The 18100-nt window shown below is 38.3% G+C and overlaps 2 protein-coding genes across 2 annotated transcripts in view; one reads left to right on the top strand and one right to left on the bottom strand.

Annotated features, from left to right (window-relative positions):
- Positions 1-6922, bottom strand: part of LOC134754964 (extracellular sulfatase SULF-1 homolog) — a 116374-nt gene extending 109452 nt beyond the window's left edge. Inside the window, exon 1 of the mRNA XM_063691458.1 lies at positions 6720-6922. The gene's annotated coding sequence lies outside the window, so the exon portion shown is untranslated. The remainder of the gene's footprint in view (positions 1-6719) is intronic.
- Positions 1-18100, top strand: part of LOC134754971 (uncharacterized) — a 567282-nt gene that overhangs the window by 281025 nt on the left and 268157 nt on the right.

The following is an 18100-nucleotide window of genomic DNA, read 5'->3' as shown; positions in this document are numbered from 1 at the left end:
TTGATAAAAATACAAAAATCACTATATGTATGCCTTTCACATTTGAGGAGTTCCCTCGATTCCTCATGGATCCCATCATCAGAACTGCGTTTTGGACGGGACCAATCTGTATGTATATACTTACAATCAAAAAAAGAATTTTCAAAATCGGTCCAGAAATGACGGTTATGGAGAAACAAAAATAAAAAATAAACCGGCCAAGTGCGAGTCGGACTCGCGTTCCAAGGGTTCCGTACATTACACAATTTAAACAATGTATTTTTTATGTGAAATGTCTTTAAAAAACCCGTAGGGGTCGGATCAAAAACTAAGTAATTAAGTCCGACTCACGCTTGACTACACATTTATAATAGGTTTTTCCAGTGATCTATTTTGTGTATTTAAAAAAAAATTGACCCAGTAGTTTCGGAGATAAACGGGGGGGGGGGGGAATGGTCATTTTTTGCCTATTTTCTTGAATAACTTCTAAACGATTTGTCTTAAAGTTATAAAAAAAATATATATTTGAGATTCTCACAATGAGCTCTTTCATTTGATATGTAACACGATATAGTTTGATAAACTTTATTTTTTAATTTTCTCATTTACCCCCCAAAAGTGGCCCCCGTGGGTAAAATTAATTTGTTTACGTTACATGTCCATCTTTGGTTCACAAACTTACATATGTGTACCAAATTTCAACTTAATTGGTCCAGTAGTTTTGGAGAAAATAGGCTGTGACAGACGGACAGACAGACAGACAGACGCACGAGTGATCCTATAAGGGTTCCGTTTTTTCCTTTTGAGGTACGGAACCCTAAAAACATACAACCGAATTGAGAACCTCCTCCTTTTGAAATCTTAAAGTCGGTAAAAAATACGTATCTTGTATCTGTATCTTAGATACTTTTAAGAAATTTATCTTGTATCATGTATTTAGATACTTTCCGTTGGTATCTTAGTATATTGTAAATACATTTACAGTACATATGGTGCTACTTTCTCGCACTAGTGCGTAAAAGAGCACTTTTCGTGCATATGTCGAGTTTAAACGGCCATATGTACTGTAAAACGTTGTACGATACACGTGCGAATAGGTAATTCGCAACTCGTGTCGATTTAAAACACTCCCTGCGGTCGTGTTTTAATTTATCGCCACTCGTTTCGAATTTCCTCTTTTCCGCACTTGTGTCGTAATTAACTATTTTATAGGGTATCTTGTAAATCTTTGATGACTACTTATTGATTAGTGTTAATATTAGTTTCCTTTAAGGGTCGTAACCAACATAAAAACCTACTGTTTATGTAAGAATACTAAAAATATACATATTTCATCTTTTATTACTTACCTCTTCATCATTATAACACGTTTATTTTTTAATATTGAAGATTGAAAAACCGTTCTAAATAAGTTGTCTGAATGGAAAGGAATAGCTATGGAAGGTAGAGGTAGGAATAGCTGCCGAAACGCCTGTCAAAGAAGAGGCGTTTATAGGGGTCCGTACCCAAAGGGTAAAAACGGGAGCCTATTACTAAGACTCCGCTGTCCGTCTGTTTGTCACCAGGCTGTATCTCATGAACCGTGACTAGCTATCACGGTTTGCGCGTTCGTTCGGCGTGCTTTGGTATTCTTTGCTAGCTCGAAAATCACTTAGTTAAATGACTCGGAGCAAATAACAATGGATTCTGAACCGTGATAGCTAGACAGTTGAAATTTTCACAGATGATGTATTTCTGTTGCCGCTATAACAACAAATACTAAAAAGTACGGAACCCTCGGTGGGCGAGTTCTACTCGCACTTGTCCGGTTTTTTTTTCTTACTGCAAGCTAAGTTTCCAAAGACAACATTCGATACTGTTTTTATTCCTTACTTGTAGTTTTTCTTATTTTTTCTCAACTGTATTAAAAAACGTCGTTCGATACACGTGCGGAAATATCATTCTTCAGTCGTCCCGAGTCTTGCCACTCGCCTACGGCTCGTGGCAAAATATCTCGGTACTCGTGTGGTAATGACATACTTTCCGCACTAGCATCGAAATGTACTATTCTACAAGCTTTTGCTTCCACCGGTGTACAATTAACAGTGTGGGCGGTGGTATTAAAAAAAGTGACGTACTCAGAAAGTGACGTACTCAGAAAACGACGTACTCAGAAATTGACGTACTCAGAAAGTGACGTACTCAGAAAGTAACATACTCAGAAAGTGACATACTCAGAAAGTAAAACGTACTCCGCCCGAACCCACATGATTTGTATAAAAATCATTAATAAAATATACAAATCGAAAACCCAAAACTTTTCATTAAATCGCTTAATAAATACCTAACAGATAAATCTTTTTCCCCCTCACTAGCTCGGAAAGTTGTCTTTTATCCTTTAAAACAAGCGGGGAAAAACGCATTTTATCCACTAGTGGGGAAAGTAATTTGATTTGATTTAAGTTGGTTGAAAGTGATTTGATGGAGCGTGTTTAAGTAGCTTGACAGATATCAAAACGTAAAACGCTCATAATAATGGTTCGTTCGATATTAATTATCATTAAACAAATGGTTTGAGAATCTAATAAAAAATACCAAATTTAGCTTTATTTAATGATTTTATGTCATGAACCTTAAAGTTCCATAAGAAACGTTTGTTTTTAATAATGATGTTAAATATAATTCTGAACGCACAAGTTGAGTCGATGCAATTTCAAAACGCATCATTGACATTTCATACGTCAGAAATGACAACATTGTCAACAAAAATTTTACTTGATAAGTTCTCACGTAAAAATACAGAATTTCGAGTTTTTGTTATAATATAGTAAAAAATGAGTGATTCCAGTGATAAAGATGATCTAACGCCTGTGGATGTTGCACTTTCCTCGCTATAGTGAGGTAAAAAGTTTTGTGTTACACACGGGTGCAAATGTATTTTACTTCTCGTGTGTTGAAACACTCGCGGGTAAAATACAACTTTGCACCCTTGTATAACAAATAACTATTTTAATACAGTTGCTCAAAAAGTGCTACTTTACGTAAAGCCTGACCAGGAAGATATGATCACGCGCCATGTTGCGGAATTTCACAGGAACTAATTTTTTCATACTATACTAAACTGTCACAACAACGCCCTCTTAACAATGATCATATATTACTGGTCAGCTTCAGCTGTTTAGCGTACGGAAAGTTGGTATTCGCGAACTAGTGCTTATTACTTTTCCAATTCTTTGAAATCTATAATTGTTCCAATTCATGACTACTTATTGATGAGTGTTAGTTAATATTAGTTTCCTTTAAACGTCGTAACCAACATAAAAACCTACTGTTAATGTAAGAAAACGAAAAATATATATATTTCATATTTTATTACATACCTCTTCATCATTATAACACGTTTATTTTTTGAAGATTGAAAAACCGTTCTTAATAAGTTGTCTGAATGGAACGGAATAGCTATGGAAGGTAGAGGTAGGAATAGCTGCCAAAACGCCTGTTAAAGAAAAGGCGTTTTTTCATACTGCAAGCTAAGTTTCCAAAGGCAACATTCGATATTGTTTTTTTATTCCATACTTGTTGTTTTTCTTACTTTTTCGCAACTGTATTAAAAAACGTCGTTCGATACACGTACGGAAATGTCATTCTTCACTCGTCCCGAGTCTTGCCACTCGCCTACGGCTCGTGGCAATGGCAAGATATCTCGGTGCTCATGAAGTAATGACATACTTTCCGCACTAGCATCGAAATGTACTCTTACACGCTGCAGGAATTTTATGATGAGGTATCATATCAGTAGAAATATATATATCTGTACTTACAACTTTGTTTCATTTTATGTTAAAATTATTAATATTATGCTTAAAGTAAGCAAAGTAGCACTTAAGATGCAACTACTCAATGTGATCTCATATTATACGTAATTCCGAAGAAATGATTGTAGTAGTTCGCTATATTCATAAGATTGCTGCGCCCTTGCAGGGTCCATATTATGTACTTACCTAATATTATGTAATATGTTTGTAATAAAATCTTTTCTTTTGACAGGATTAAAGCTAAAAATGAAAATGTATTTAGATTTTTTTATAACGCCATATGACTTTGACCCATGTTCTTTCACTGATAATATGTGTTAAAATAAATATCAAACGGTGTCTCTAATGCCATCTACACGAGTATAGGCCAAAGATGTAGCGCCAAGTTTTCGGGTATATTTTTTTCTTGATTTCCGAAGCACGTTTTTTCCTTAGACTTTACTTATCTTATACGGAGTTACATATATCTTTTGTAATAGGTAGGAACCTACCCAGATTACCTTCCCAATGTACCGATACCGATATCATTTAACCTCGTAAGACCCACCATATACTTTTCAATTTTTAATTGGGACCTTATTCTATAAGTAAATTGGAACGAATTTCGTTTGTTTTACAACGCAGTGAAACAAAAGAAAATTTGTTTCATCAAAAGGTTCAAATTAGATTGCAATGAATATGTGCATTTTAATGTACATTTAGACTCACGAGGATAAATTTGAAGTCTGCGCCAAGCCCGTACAAGCTGTTAGTTAGGTTGGTAAACAAATATTATAAACCTACCTACATGTAGCTAGGTTTCTATTTACGTACAATCAAGGAGTGTCACGTATTATTGAGTTTTAACCGACTAGTCATGACCAACAATTGTGCTATAAGTAATTATATCCAACGTTAACAGGATGACCTTAGCCATTGGACAAACCCTGAAATCCCACGTAGGGTTACTTCTCAGGAATGCTCTATAGGCCAGGAAATAAATGCCCAAAAAAAGGTATAGAGGGAAATGCAAGGAACACAATTTTTAACTTCGTAGCTTTGTTTGGACTAGTTAGGAGATGAACATATCAAAAGTCCCCGGCCATAACCCTGGTGCTGGAAGGGAGAGGGGGTTTGAAGGTTCCATTTTTCGGTTTTTCGATTATATCTCGGAAACTATGCGTCTGAGCGGCTTGGCCACTTATACAAAATAAAAAGAGATTTAATTTGTTACATGTTTTATTCAGTCAAGTTTTTCGATATCTTGTATAGTTTTTGAGATATCCGCTCTTCAAGGCTTATTTAGGGCTCTCATTTTTATCTGGATTATCTACATCGGTGAAGCTGCTAGGCCGGGTTTGGGATCGTTTTCGTGTAAATCGGGGGTGCTGAATTAATTTATGGTATCAACATTGACAACATTGATTGAAATTAAAAAAAAATGTTTTTTTATAAAACTCCTCTTTACGCTTAAACCGCCGAACCGATTTCGTAAAAATTTGGTACAGAGATGGTTTGAGTCCCGGGACAGTACATAGGATAGTTTTTATAACCAAAATCATCTTTTAAGGGTGTGAAAAGTGGGGTGGAAATTTGTATGCGGAATCAATAACCGCTGATCCTATTTAAATAATATTTGGGATGGTCTACATCTTTGATTTAGTTGATAATGATACCAAACATGACTTCAAACCTAAATTTAAACAGTATTAACCTCAGGAATTCAACTTCAGCGAAGAAGCTGAATTCCCCTCTCACCAAATTTCACACCTTCAAGGTATGATTTTTGAGAACAAACTATATTATATCCTTCGGGACTTAAAACACCTATTTACCAAATTTCAACTAAATCGGTTCAGCGGTTTAAGCGTGAAGAGGAGTTAAAAAAAGTTATTTGTTTAAAGTTTATATGTTTTTACTTCGGAAAGGTGTACTGTTGATACCATAAATGAATTCAGCACCCCCGATTTATACGAAAACGTTACCAAACCCGGCCTAGCAGCTTTACTGATGTAGATAATCAAGATAAAAATGAGAGCCCTAAATAAACCTTCAAGAGCGATATAATCGAAAACCGAAAAATGGAACCTTCAAACCCCCCTCCCCCCCAGCACCAGGGTTACGGCCGGGGACTTTTGATATGTTCATCTCCTAACACTAACTAGTCCAAACAAAGCTATGAAGTAAAAAATTGTGTTCCTTGCATTTCTCTCTATACCTTCTTATTGCTTAACGTTAATATTTTTTTAATTAGAACAAAAGATAAAAAAAAAATCAAACAAAAATAAATTTTAATGATCGACAACAAAAAGAATCATACTGTATTAATCATTGGCAGTATTTATAACATCTTGTTTAAAAATGTGCGGCAATGATGACATTAGTCAAAAGTCAGAATCTTATTAATGTCATAAATAAAAGAAATAATCAATAAGGTCGAAGGTTTCATACTATTTATTACCGCAGGAGCAATACACATACAGGCTACTCCAAAGTAAAAAATCGTAATTTGTTAATTTCTTCGTAACCGCTACACCGGTTGTTATGATACTTTGTATACTGATTCTAAATACCCTAATGCATATGTACATTTCGGCTTTGTCCAATGGCTAAGGACACCCGTATAATGTAACAAAAACACTGATGTTTCAAGAAAGTTATTGTCATTTCAAACTACGTGTTTGTATGTATAACATAAATAATATGAATGTCCTTACTCATTCCTTAAGCAATATGCTTATGCCGGGCATTGCCGGCTGTCTCCATTTCACTAGTCTAGTAGGTGTGTTATTATTAAGTAAACCTAGTCTCGCAATTTAATTTATTACGCCCTAATGTTCTACGTGTTCACCAGGCTAGATACATACTAAGTAAACTCTTATCAAAATTAAACTCTCAAGAGAAGTAAGTGTTTGTCTTAACTTATTTTTTGTAGTAGGTATACACACGGTCACAAGGAACACTCACCGTTATTTAAAGATGCAACAGGCACGAAACTCGACGGAGATGCTTTTTGTTAAATCGTCACAATCCTGCCGGCACTTGCGAAATAAGTATATGGGAAGGCAGCCTAAAATAGCCGTTGTAGTTCAATATGTTAGTCCTCGAACACGGGCAACACAAACAAATTGACAGTGGCACGTAAAGTTTTTGACGGCTCCGCGTGCCTGGCGAGTGCGAGCGTCGGGGTGAGACGTCGGTCTGTGCCCGCGCCGACGGAGGACTGTCTGTGCAGTGCAGTGTGCTGTATCTGGATGCCCGCTGTCGCCGCGATCCTCGCGAGCTTTCCACCGGCACCCGTCCCGCTCGCGCAACCGGTCTCACGCCCGCCTTGAAAAAATAAAGAGAGCCTCACATTTCGGAGAAATATCAACCACCAAACAGCACCTTATTCATACCTTAGACAGGTCTGGTACGCGGCAACCTCTTTTACATTGCGCATCACGACATCCTTAAATAAAAGAGGAGAGCGGCGCGCCGCGCCGAGTCAAGCATCATGCCATGGATTCTCGGCTGCCCGACCCGAACTAAGACAACTACTTACCTAAGTATTAAATTAACCTACCAAACTAGCCACCCTCCCTCACAGTAAGTACTTATACAAACCAACCCCGGTTTATGGTTAACACCGCGGTATATTAATTATAATAAGGTTCAAATTGTGTCTAAATATTTTCAATAATGTTAATATGCAGAGTCCCCTTTGACGACCGCGCGAAACCGCCTTTCCTTACAAACGTAGTCCCGATTTTCCTCTCTGCATATTAACATTATTGAAAATATTTTGACACAATTTCATGTATATCAAATTATCAACCACAGCTATGCCTTCGTTTGGGTTTTTGAATTTTTTAATGTTAGGTCTAACTTTTATATTATAATAATCAAAAAATCTAATAAAGTCAAACGAAGGGGCATAGCTTAGTATGGTTAATATACATTAAATAATGAAAAAATCAACGATTTCAAAAGTAAAAATATTTTGTCAAATTGTCAATATCCAGAGAGGAAAATACTTTTGTAAGGAGTAGCGGTCGGCTACTATCCTCTTAAAAAGGGCTACTTGCCTCATCCGACTAACCCGGGGTTAAGCGGTTAAACCGTTAACCCGGTGACATTTTGTACTGGTAACCATGATAACTGCAGGTTTAACCGGTTAACCCCGGGTTAGTGAATGGTGCAAGTAGCCCGTCGTTCATATGTAGTTAATTATTAACTTTCCAAAAATATTGAGGCACAGAGTCCTATTTTGGATCGACTACCTGTATGTGTATGAGCACTCCGATGATAATAAGACGACCAAACATCATCACATCGGTCGACCTGTTATCACTAGACCATCGCTTCCGGGTAGCAAAGAGAATATATAGGATAGAGGGGTACTGTCATAGTAAATTTTTGTAGTCGAAGTAAATTTACTGTCATCTATCGACACACGATTAAAACTGAAAATATATACAGGGTGACCTTAGCCATTGGACCAACCCTGAAATCCCACGTAGGGTTACTTCTCAGGAATGCTCTAACGTTAATATTTTTTTAACTAGAACAAAAGATAAAAAAATATATTTTCAAACAAATATTAATTTCAATGATCGACAACAAAAAGAAACATGCTGTATTAATCATTGGCAGTGTTTTTGACAACTTGTTTGAAAATGTGCGGCAATGATGACATTTGTCATAAGCCAGAATCTTAATAATGTCATAAATAAAAATGATAATCAATAAGGTCGAAGAAGGTTTCATATTATTTATTACCTCAGGAGTTATTAACAATATTAACACATACAGGCTGCTCCTAAATAAAAAATCGTAATTTGTTAATTTCTTCGTAACCGCTACACCGGTTGTTATGATACTTGGTATACTGATTATAAACGGCTTTGTCCAATGGCTAAGGACACCTGTATATATATATATATATATATATATATATATATTTATATGATTTTGACCCATGTTCTTTCACTCGTATGTGTTAAAAATGTTAAATAACAGACGAAACCGTCAACGCCATCTAGCCGAGAATAGGCCAAAGGTTGGTATTGGTGGCAGCGCCATCTGACCCGGCACGAGGCACGTTTTTTCCTTAGACTGTTCACTGTATTCATCTTATACGGAGTTGCATAGGTCTTTGCTGGTAGTCAATTCAATTAGCTGTTGTTTTCTCGTTTTATCTCCATTCAAAATATTTAAGATCAATATTTGCGATTCCAAAGTGAAGAAACTATACGTCGGATGTCTGTTGATTTAGGTCCCCACTGTGGCCATTATGTGAAGCTAAACAAACGTGTACCTATCTACAGACTCGCTACCGTCACCGTTAGGGACCCCTTCTAGACCGCGCCGCGGGCCAGGAACAGATTTCCATGACCAATCGCCCCCGGGCGAAATCTCGTATAGTGGTTAACGGCTATGTATGTATGTAACCCTCGTGAACGTCAGCTGCCGCACCGTTGGTGGGTTGAGGAATGGCAGCAAATATAGTCTATAAAAAAAAATAGTCATCGCCTCCCGCTTGATACTTTGTCAGATGATAGTTTATGCTAGCTAGTTTATGCAGCCGGTTGTATCGCGGTGGAAAGACCGTGTTGCGCGTTTCGGTGGCTGCCATTCCTCAACCAACCAACGGAGCGGCAGCTGACGTTCACGAGGGTTCATCATACATAGCCGTTAACCGCTATACGAGTTTTCGCCAGGGAGACTGAGGATGACTGACGAAATTTGCGCCTGGCTCGCGGTCTATTCATGTTTCCCCGCAATCATTTCCTTCACCTTTCTAGGGTGTGGTCATGTGGTGGATCATGGATGGTTTCTTATGGACTATAGTTATTTGTGCAACAAGAGAAGAGAGTTGGTTTTTCTTGCGAGTGTTTATTTTGAGTTCCGAGTAAGCGAAAGATTCTATAATTGAATCACGAGCGAAGCGAGTGATTCTAAGTTAGGATCTTGAGCGTAGCGTGTGACTCAAAAACACGAGATGTAAAATCCCTTTGCTCTCGTGTGACCCATATAATTTTTCACCTCAGTAGTGCGAACATATTAAAGGTTAAAATGTATTTCGAATTTGTAATAGACCCCGAAGTATGAAGTGGCAGTTCATGACCTTCACTAAATTAAAAAGCTACTTTGTTTCACTCCAGGGAGTGACGAAAGTAGGCTTGTTCGAGCTGCTGAGGTGAAAAAGGTTTTACTTGATGATTGAAACTGTATTTTGTAATTCATGGGCATATACATATACATATTAAACATATTAAATAAGTAGTAATTATTTCAGTCATTATTAATTAATAGGTAATTTTACATCTTTTAGAGTTTTACCTGTGAAATATGGTTCTGATTCATATAAAATTGTACTGAATGGTTTTGTGAGAACGAATTTGTGCATATTTCGACTAACGAGTCTTGAGTCTTCTTTCCTGGAAAAACAGCGCCACAAAAATAAAAATGTGCTTATAAACCAACAGCACCAGCGCCACCTACCGGGTCAAATTGTTTTTTTTTTAAACCATCCAGGAATCCACTGAAATGTACACACAACATTTCATCCCAATATCGGTCCAGTCGTTTAAGTAAGTTCTGCGACTTATGTTTGTACCTCTAATAGGGATGATGTGATGACACTTGTTGAATTTTATAACAACGTCTAGTAACATAAATATAGAAATATAGAAACATAGATATTAAAATAATATATGGTAATAATACAAAAATACAGGACTTGAAAGTCAAAATTTAAGTAATTTTTTTAACTTCCAAAAAGGAAAAAAGTAAGGGTACCATTCGATTCCTTACATTTTATCCAAAAAAAAAAGATTGTACGGCAACTATATACATAAACGCAATATTTCACCTACAAAAACGCAATTTTCTTGTTTTGTCCATACATTAAAAATCTCAGTGACCTTGGTGCCTTGACGTCACGTTCACTTATCAATTTCTTAGGAGCGTTTCGCGAGTGAAGTATGACTCGGACTTTGACTATCATTTCTGAGTTTTCTGACTTCTGTATTGCTTTAAAAGAATGGGACCCATGTGGACATTAGATCCTAAAAATAAACCTGATCGATTAATATAATTAATGAAAATTTGTCATCTAGCCTATTGCTGGCATAAATAAAATCAAAAATTCTACTGAAATAAAAATAATCTTTTGTACTTTTCTTCTTTATAACCCACTGACATACATAATATGTATAGACAAGCTGTCGAGAACAAATTGTGTCCGCGAGGTGTCCGCCATTTTTAGGGTTCCGTACCAAAAATGTACAAAAGGAACCCTTATGTCTGTCTGTCACATTGCTAAATATGTTATGAACAGCGCTAACCTTAACACATTGGAAGTGTAATTTTTTTATTTATTTTTTATTAATTATGGAAAATGCCCAATATAAAGAGGGGGCAAAAAGTCAAAGTCTAGTTACTAGGTCGAGTGGGATATCATTTGAAAGAGCTCGAATACATTTTTTTATTTTTTATTTGTTTTTCATAGTGAAAATATTGACTTATGAAGGAAAATGTGAAGAAAATACCCCCCCCCCCTTATCTCCGAAGTTTACCAACGAATTTTTTTTTTTAATTTTTACATAATAATAACATTATCACATAACATTATTACAGGAAAAATATAATCACACGTCTATCTTATAAACTTTTTTTTTAATTATAAAAAAATATTTTCTTATTAATTTGCAATTTAAGCCCATTTGCGGGTGTTTATTATACTTGTCTATGAGATTACACTAAAAATACCTTCTCTCAAATAAAACAAAAATTGTTGAAATCGGTTCAAATGATAAAGAATAAAGTATCCTTGAAAACCAACATACATACAGGTCGCGCAAATTAGTTAGCCAATTTGCCGATAGATGGCGCTACAGCGCCGAAGATTCTCAATTGTGTACACACAATTAGCCTCATCCATGAAGTTTATATTTGAACGAAATATGTTTTATTCGGATGTTTGTTACCGTTATATCATGTTACAAATGCATTTCCGTTTTTAAATTACCATTTAATTACTTAAAATTATAAATAAAAAGTACAAAAAATTTCCCGCGAATAGCTAGTGAGCGAAACGCTCGAAACGCCACGTGACGTCACGCGTTCGACAGATTAGTGTCATTAGTAGCAAACGTCAGTTGGACCGCCCAATGTGTGACGTCATCACGCTCTGTCGAATTCGCGCCAAAAATTATGAGCGTTTCAACCGCTCAAAAAATTTCAACATTTTAAATATTTTTTAATAAAATAATGTTAAGGTTTACAAAAGTATTTTTATCATTTCCGGTGTTCCAGCGATATAAATTATGAATCCAAAAATAAAAATAAATTCATGCATGGAGCTAATTACGCCTAGTATACTTCTGGTCAAGTCTTTCGTGGTTCTATTTACATGAGAAAATTTGTACGGAACCCTCGGTGCGCGAGTTAAACGAACTCGCACTTGACCAGTTTTATGCGTTTGACGTCTGTCACTAAGCTAAAGAATAAGCGCAGCTAGCCAGTAGCAATGAAGTGCATGCATACGCGCTCTCGGAAACAACAAGAAGAAAAGGAAAATCAGGAAGAAAAGTGAAAGTGCCCTAAAGTAGTGAACAGTATCAGTGTTAATAGTTGGTTTAGTGCTTGTTACGTGGACCGCTTAGTTATTTTACCTTAGTATTGTGCTAAAGTGACGTTATAGTGAAAGTACCTATAGTGTTAGTATTTTTAGTGCTTAAAGTTAGTGCCTAAGGTCTAGACTGAGTGTGTTAAGAGTATTTTCTAGTGCTAAATAAATAAGAATCTGATTAAGTGGTGTTTGTTGTACGCTCTGACTACGGATTGATTTCTGAACCAGCAGGCTCCGTAAATAAATATTAACAGTGCATCTGTGTTACCCCTTTAGTCCACAGCGGCAACATACTTGCCATCATACTTAAAACAAAAATGCATCTCTACTATAAGAATTACTGTTCCAAATCAAATGACTATAGTATAGTCTGTATATTTAGGTAGTTAAATTAGGTAGCTAATTAAAACTGTTTAAAGCCACCATTGATTGGTTTGTGATTAGTGTATATTGTATTCTGTCGGCCAAGTGTAGGGTTTCCAACTTTCCACCTGACACCAGGACAAGACGCGTGAAAACCCCGGATTTTAGAGCACAGAACCCGGACATGTCAACAGGTTTGTCGTGTCGCGGTGCCGCGTGTGTAGCGGGCGGCCAAAAACTTTTAAACCCGGACTACAAATGAAGCCCGGCTCGGACGCTCCCCGGATGTCCTCTAAACTAGGACAAATCCGGGGAAACCCGGACGGATGGCAACCCAGTTTGAATAAATGTGCGTTACTGCGTCGCCAGTTACTTTTGATTTGAACTTGGCTGGACACGCTGCCGCGTCCGCGTGTCGTGTCTCGTGTCTAGATTAATTAGTGAATAGAGTCTGTGCGGAAAGAGAAGTCGTGGAACGTACGGGGCCCAACCCAATACATTCCACGACTCTTTTCTTTCCGAACAGACTCTACATACTTACCTAATTTATGTAAAGTAATTTATTTCATGAATTCATTTATTAATGTAAGACAATTACACAGTTACATGCAATCCGGTTCTTCATGGATCTTATCAGCTTCCTGATGGTATCTTGCGGACAAGCTTCCCATTCCTCGACCAAAGCCTCTTTCAGGGCCAAAATCGTGTCAGGAGCGGGATCCCGGGCTCGAACCTTCCTTTTTAGATAATCCCACAAGTGCTCGATGGGGTTGAAGTCCGGACTCAGAGGTGGCCATGCAAGGGTGGGGATGCCAACCTCAACAAGGTATGCCCGCGTGACTCGTGCGGTATGACAAGGGGCGTTATCTTGCATGAGATGGAACCCCTCCTCATAAAGTCCTGCATAGGGGACGACATGACCTTGCAGGATATCTGTGATGTAACGATCTGCGTTCAAACCACCTCCGCGGCCCCCACCAGGAATGAAAACCAGCTCGGTCCTCCCCTCCATGGATATCCCCGCCCACATCATGACGGATCCCTCTCCGTAGGCGACCGTCTCGGAGATGCAGCACTGCGCAAATCGTTCTCCAGGTCTTCGGTACACCCGTCTTCTTCTGTCACTGCCATGGAGACACACCCTGCACTCATCGCTGAAGAGTACGCGGCTCCATTGTTCGTACGTCCAATTTTCGTAAGTGGTTACGAAATCCATACGAGCGTCCCGGTGCCTCCCTGTCAGTTTGGGCCCTGTGGCAGGCCTTTTTGGGGTAAGGTTGGCTTCCTTAAGTCTTCGACGAACTGTCCACTTGCTGACTGGTTGCTCTCGGTTCTGCATCAGCTGCTGCTGGATGTCAACGCCGGTACGCTGTCGATCACGAAGACTGGCCGTAACGATGAAGTGGTCCTCTCTCCTCGATGTGCACCTGGGACAGCCAGATCCAAGTTTGCGAGCAAGGTTTCACTGGAAACCAAACTTTGGACTGCCAAATGAACTTTTGGTTGACTCTGGAAACAGCAGACTGACTTAAATTCAGCTGTTCAGCAACTGCACGCTGCGTAAGGCCTTGATTGAGCAAGACGATAACTTGGCCGGCTTCAGTTTCTGTCATGTCCATTTTCTTGCAGGTAATTTGCAGGGAATGATTGCGGGAGATGTGCACAGGTCAACTTCTGATAAAAGACTGATAAGAAATAAGTAAGTATCATCATCTCGATACCCTCTTTGGGAGGGTGTGAGGGGTCTCTCCAACATTCCTGTTTCGGAGACTGTGTCAATTTTCGCGCCCCATCTTCGTGGGGCGGTCTTCCGCCGTCAGTTTGTGGACGGCTGTGCGATCCGGTGTAGGCCAGCTTTATCGCTACCGGCCGTTATCCAACCCCGCTACCCCTAGCCTGGTGATACCGTTTGAGCGGGGCCAGGTTTCGGGGCCGCAGTGAAGGCGACCGGCAGCTTAGGCTGGCGTGTGCTTCATAGGATAAGAAATAACCGGATACACCTGTTTTTATGGCCCTGAAAGGTGCGCAACTCGTGCATAATCAAAGCAGGTAAAATGTTGTTTTCTACAAAAATAACAATAACCTGAAATTTACCAAACCGATTTCAACGGTTGTTAATGTTTTTGATAGCTTAATTAATAAACAATATTACTGCAATTTCATTTTCACTGAAATATTCAACATTTTCAGAAAAATTTAAAAAAACTAAAAAATGTGACGAGTCGATTTTTTTGCTCCCGAGTGTAGATACAATAAATCTTATAACGAGCGTAGGCTCGTTTTAACGAGCAATTCTTGTAGGTAAACCACTATATATACCTATATATATCCATCCATACTAATATTATAGATGTTTTCCGAGCAAAGCTGGTCTCCCAGATATTAAGTATAATTTTGAGTATAGTGTAATGAGAGGCAAGAGTATATAGTGTATACCTATATAGTTATTTATATAGTTCGGAAACGGCTCTAACGATTTCGATGAAATTATTATTATTTTATTTTATGTGATAGTCAGCAAACGAGCAGACGAGCCGCCTGATGGGAAGCGGTCATCGTCGCCCATGGGCATAAGCAACATCACAGGAGCCACTTAAGCAAATTAGCTATATGGGGGTTTTCGGGGGCGAAAAATCGATCTAGCTAAGTCTTATCTCTGGGAAACGCGCATTTTTGAATTTATACTTAGATGTTTTCCGAGCAAAGCTCGGTCTCCTAGATATTATATAAGTATAATTTTGAGTATAGTGTAATGAGAGGCAACGTTTCACGGGTTGGTTATCATGTAAGATCTTTCAAAATACAATTTTGAATAATCTCACGTGAGATTAGGGTAGGAGGAGGGATTCAAGAAATACCTCGCTCGATTAATGGACGCCCCCTAAGTTAGTGTTACCTATTAAACATCTGTTTCCTGAAATGCTCGTCACCATCACTTGTTTCCATCACTTAGCTGCCGGTTAAATGTCCATTTTTGAATCAAATTGTTGACTTGTTTTACTTTTAAGTAGGTAATTAAAAAAATAACAATGTCAACATGCGAATTGTGCTCGGGCCGTTGCATCGTTTATCGAGCGCATTGACTCGTCATTACCTACTTCATTAGAGAGTCACGCAAATGAAGATGTTGGTTGTTGCGGACCCAGGAGTCGCTTAGTTCGCCTAGGTAGGGTAGGGGTTGGCACCTCACCGCCACACGCTAGCCACATACTCTTCATGCGAGTACAAAAAATACACAACAGAGATCTCTTAAACCGCTGAACATTCCTGAAACTGGAGATTTCTACTGCCTGCTTGCCTCTTCTCCTCAAAAGTTTGCCGACCTCTGCGCTATAGGAACAACCATAATATTTACAGAACGAGGCAGGAGGCGGCTAGGCCAGCGTAGCGAGGCAACACGGACGCGAGGCGGTGCGGCGGTGATGGCAGCGCGGCCGGGGAGGTGGCGTCACGACACGGCAAAGCACTCAGCACCGCGAGGCTTAAAATAAACTCAAAAGCACCCGCAAACCGCTCGCCACTCTTAAATCCTATTAAAGGATATCCTCTATTCATAGACTTTTCACATCTCTCGATGCAATGACTTCGTTTTGCATGGGACCAAAAACAATGAACTCTTAGCAGATAATCACAATAGGTAATTAAGGAATTCAATCTGTTATTCTGCACACTACACGTTATTTCTTTTTACATCTTGGCGGAAAAAAACATAATTTATAACGAATGTAGTTTTTTTTTTCAGATACATTTGGCAAGTTTCCTTTACAACTTTAATCTCTGCCAGTAGGTACAGTGCTGGACAAAGAGTATCATACACTTGCACGAAAATGAAAGTTTCTATGTGTGTACTACTTTATTAATACCTCTATATACCTTATGCCTTAGAAAACCTTGTAGCACATTTCATGGCTTATTATACATACATAATGAAATTTCAAGATTCATTAAAATTATTTATTTACAAACGTATTTATCGATAGCACTTCATTTTGTTTTGTTCACAATTTAAATCATACAGTAAGCACAATTTCAAATTAAACTTAGTCTAATATATTGTGTGGCCTCCTTTTGCGCTCAACACTGCTGCTAATCAAGTTACACGCTTTGGAGTTTGGACAATCTTCTTCCACAGCTCTGAAGTAGGAATCCTTGTGAGTGACATTTGTTTTGTTAATTTTGCCATCCAAATTTCACCACAAGTTCTCAATCGGGTTAATATCGGGCGATTGTGGAGGCCTTTCAAGAATGCAGCAGATATTTTAGCTATGTGCTGCGGTCTTGCCGAAATAGATACCGGTCCTCCAAGCCAAATTTAAGCAGTGAAATATCTAAATATTCTTGCAAGCTATTAATATAACCTTCAGAAGTCATTATTACATCAATTTGAGGTATGATGCCAAGTTCAGATCAAGCAAATGAGCCCCACACCATAACATTGCCTCCATCTGCTTAACAGTATTTTTATAGGTATACTTTCTACCAATGCTTTGCAAGGCTTACGCCACACCCTAAACCGGATTTGTCGTCTAAATTACTGAAATTATCTTCAATCAGTCCATAATACTGACTTCCATTACTCCAAGTCCCAATTCAAATATGTTTCTTCGCAAATGTAACACGCTTTTTTTGTTAGTACTGCTAATAAATGGTTGCTTAGATCCTAGACAATTTTTCAAACCATTTTCTCTGAGCCTGCGAGGGCTAGTTCGAGAACTGACCAAACCCAGACCACCCGCGGCAATACCCTATAACTTTGTTGATGGTGTGCTCGCATGCCCGCAATGTTCGCGAACTTTAAGTAACAAGATCGGCTACATCAGCCACTTGCGAGCACACCACCGACAGCAACGGAGTTGACAGCAGTCGCCGTGGCCGAAGTCGGCCGTGGAGTTATTATTATTAGTTATTTATAAATAATAAATAAATAAAATTCTTTTTCACGTTACCTATTCGAAAAGGGGATTTTTCTTTCCCGCTAGGAGGGATCAAAGTGGCAATTTTCTTCCCTGCTAGGGAGGATCTAAGTAGCACTTTTCTGTTCTACTACATGTTTTTTTTTCTTTTTTGAATACAATGTTTTTAGGTTAAATAATACTTTGTAACAACAATTTCCTCATAGGTGATGTGAAAAACAGTAGGTATGTGTCACATGGTAGCAAAATTATTTCCACCTTGGGCGTTAACACTTGAATCCCTCACTATGCTCAGGATTCTATTTTAGAATCCTTCGCTTCGTTTAGGATTCAATGTACGCCCTCGCCGTAAATATGTCATTTTGCTCCCTTATGACACAAGCTACTATTATTTGCATAAAATATGGTACAACAAGGTGATATTGGAAAGGTTTTCCCGTACAGTGACATATTTT

This window comes from Cydia strobilella, chromosome Z (assembly GCF_947568885.1).
Source record: "Cydia strobilella chromosome Z, ilCydStro3.1, whole genome shotgun sequence".
Lineage (NCBI taxonomy): Eukaryota > Metazoa > Arthropoda > Insecta > Lepidoptera > Tortricidae > Cydia > Cydia strobilella.
The sequence above is the reverse complement of the archived record's forward strand: the minus strand, read 5'-3'. Positions and strand labels throughout refer to the sequence as shown.